This window comes from Myotis davidii, unplaced genomic scaffold (genome assembly GCF_000327345.1).
Source record: "Myotis davidii unplaced genomic scaffold, ASM32734v1 scaffold247, whole genome shotgun sequence".
NCBI classification, from domain to species: Eukaryota; Metazoa; Chordata; class Mammalia; order Chiroptera; family Vespertilionidae; genus Myotis; species Myotis davidii.
The window spans coordinates 3,880,398-3,883,614 of NW_006299593.1; the positions used below are offsets into that span (position 1 = coordinate 3,880,398).

Below are 3,217 nucleotides of genomic sequence, written 5' to 3' on the forward strand. Positions count from 1 at the left end.
AGAGGCCTGCATCCGCAGGCGGGGAACGTTGGTTTCCTCCGTCACTGAAGCAACCAAGCCTCATGTTCGTTTCAAGCTGCCTGGCTGCCAGCCGCCATCTTGGCTGACAGTTAATTTGCATATCTCACTGATTAGCCAATGGGAAGGGTAGCAGTCGTCCGCCAATTACCATGTTTCTCTTTTATTAGTGTGGAAATGTCCACCAGGTTTATGATGAGGTTGCAAATTGTAGGTGAAGACCTCAATGACAAGGCATCAGTTCTCACAGACAGTGAGTATTCAGGAGCTTAATAGAATTGAATCCCACATATTTTTAAAGGTATTTTCAATAAATAGTTGGAATGTGTTCTCACAATAGGCATTTCTACTAAACTCAATAAATATAATCTGTGAAGAATAGCTTTTCTTAAGACCATGTTTTTTGGGAGCAAGCAGAAAGACAGATGTTTACAAACAAACTGATTTACTAACAATATTAAAAAGAAGAAAAGCAACATTTGTCGAGTGTCTCCAATGTGAAATTCAGAAGTGAGGCTAGATGATTCACATGTTATCCCTGTTAATCATAGCAAGAACATACACGTGAGGAGCATTATTGGCCCCATTTTACAGATTGAAAAGCTCAAGTCAAGAAAAAGTTTTAAAAGTAATTCCTAAAAAGTTATCTGGCTCAAAGTGGGACCCATAGCCTGATCTGAAGAGACTAACTTTAAACTCTGCCTTTTAGGTTACCTAAGAAGATTACCTAAAACATCAAGCTAAGCAGAATAACTCCAAAAGGACCATAATTCAAGAGTTTCTGAATTAGAATTGAACTCTGTGAATACTGAGGGGGGAAAATGAATCAAAATAACTTTTTTATGTGGCTGCCTGAAGAAGTTACTTTACAAATTTTCAGTCAGCTGGACATTCAGAGTTTGTGCAGGGCTTCAATGACATGCAGGAGCTGGAATGACACAATAAGAAACAATGACTTATTATGGAAACCTCATTGCTTGGCTGTACGAACTGTGTGCGAAAGAGAAGTAGATAATGATCGAAAAAGCGGTCATTCCTGGAAGGTAAGTTTAATTTTTGTGGTCTGCAGTGTTATTTACAACTAGAGGCCTGGTGCATGAAAATTCATGCACTGGAGGGGGGCCCTCAGCCCAGCCTACCCCCTCTCACAGTCCGGGAGCCCTCAGGGGCGGGAAGCAACCCAGATATTAGGGGAAGGCAACACCCATCACACCTCTACTGCTGCCATTGGCAACAGCGCAAGCCTCAGCTCGCCCTGCTTACCTGAGCCTCGGGCGGCCCTAGGCAGCCACCATCCGAGGCTTGCCTATGCCTCGGGACGACCCTGGACGGCTGGGGGCCTGAGGGAACTGGGCGCCACCATCTTGTGGCTGTGGGCACCGCCATCTTTGAGGGTGGGCAGTCAATTAGCATATTCCCTCCTTATTGGCTATGGGCACCACCATCTTTGCAACAGTGTGAGGGTCAATTAGTATATTCCCTCTTTATTAGGTAGGATATGGTAGTAGGTGTGAACCAAACTCTACTTTCTGCTTGGAGGAGGTAAGATTTCATATAGAGAATGACATACAGACTGTGTTGACTTTTGAACTTAAAGCTGAATTATTATTCTTTTCCTGCAAACCACACTATCTCCTATCCATCCTTCAACATTTTTTCAATCTTAAATTTGGGCATTTTCCTCTGTTAACCAGAAGGAAAGTGACTACTTCTTTTAACTTCAGATTATCCAAAACCCCAGCAAACTCTGTGGTTCACATTGTATATATACACATATACAGGTATATCTATACACACACACACACACACACACACACACACACACACACAAATTTAGTAGTATATGTCTATATCAATGTAAAAGCTTAATCTTATTTTCAGCCCTGTCAATCAGCTTCTCTAGTTTCAAACAAATTCAACTCACTAGGTAGCAATCTACTACCTTCTGTGATGATGCTGGTTTACCTCTTTCAGGACATACTACTGAGGAATTACCAGAAGAGTCAAGTAAAACATGGATGGCTTAGTGGCAGATTCAGCAACATAGGTTTGTCTACTCTCCTGTCAGAAACAACCATGTGCCCAATGGATGCAGAAACGTGGGGAAAAATTTTCGAAGCAGAACTGAATAGATCAGAGGAAGAAAAAAAAGAAAGAAAAAGAAAAAGAAAGGGGAAAAGAAAAAGAAAAAAAAAGAAAAAAGAAAAAAGAAAAAGAAATGAAAGAAAAATAATGACTCCTGACCTTTATTTGTGCTAAACTCTATCTAGTAATAGACAAACGGGGTAATTGACCATACCTTCGCTAAACCTCCCATTGGATAATCAGCAGAATATGCAAATTTGCATGTTGGTGGTTAATTTGCATAAGTACGTGCCCAATGGATATAGTCTCTCAGAGCCTGAAATCAGAGCGAAAAGGGAAGAGAAAAAAAAAAGAAAAAAGAAAAAGAAATAGGAAAAGAAAAAAAAAATGACAGCAGAGTAAATGGATGCTACACTCCCAGAACCAAACTGGAATGATCCTATATCAGTGATGGCAAACCTTTTGAGCTCAGCATGTCAGCATTTTGAAAAACCCTCACTTAACTCTGGTGCCGTTAGAAATATTTTGATATTTGCAACCATAGTAAAACAAAGATTTATATTTTTGATATTTATTTTATATATTTAAATGCCATTTAACAAAGAAAAATCAACCAAAAAAATGAGTTTGTGTGTCACCTCTGACACACGTGTCATAGGTTCACTATCACTCTCCTATATAATAAAAGAGAAACATGTAAATTGACCAGCCCTCCACTATGCTTCCCAGCCAATCAGGAGTGGGTATATAAATTAACCTGATAAAAAAAATGGTGGGTTAATTTGCATATGCAGGTGGCAAGCACCCCGGGAGGCAAGGCCGCTGTGCCAAGTCACACCCCCGGGCTCCTCGCTGGGCCAACTGAGGAGACAGAAGTAACAATGGCAATTAAATACGATTGTAACAGTGACCCAAATAGATATAATTCTCCCCATGTAACCAAGGTTGCTGTCATATTCAGAAATGAAGATGGAGAACCTCCTTTTGAAAGGGACTTGCTCATTCATTGTAAACCAGATCCCAATAATCCAAATGCCACTAAAATGAAACAAATCAATATCCTGTTTCCTACATTAGATGCAACCACATATCCTATTCTTTCCCCACATGGTGA

At 40.3% G+C, this 3,217-nt stretch overlaps 1 pseudogene; it reads left to right on the top strand.

Annotated features, from left to right (window-relative positions):
* The window catches only part of LOC107184915, a 25,929-nt pseudogene that overhangs the window by 2,942 nt on the left and 19,770 nt on the right, over window positions 1–3,217 (top strand).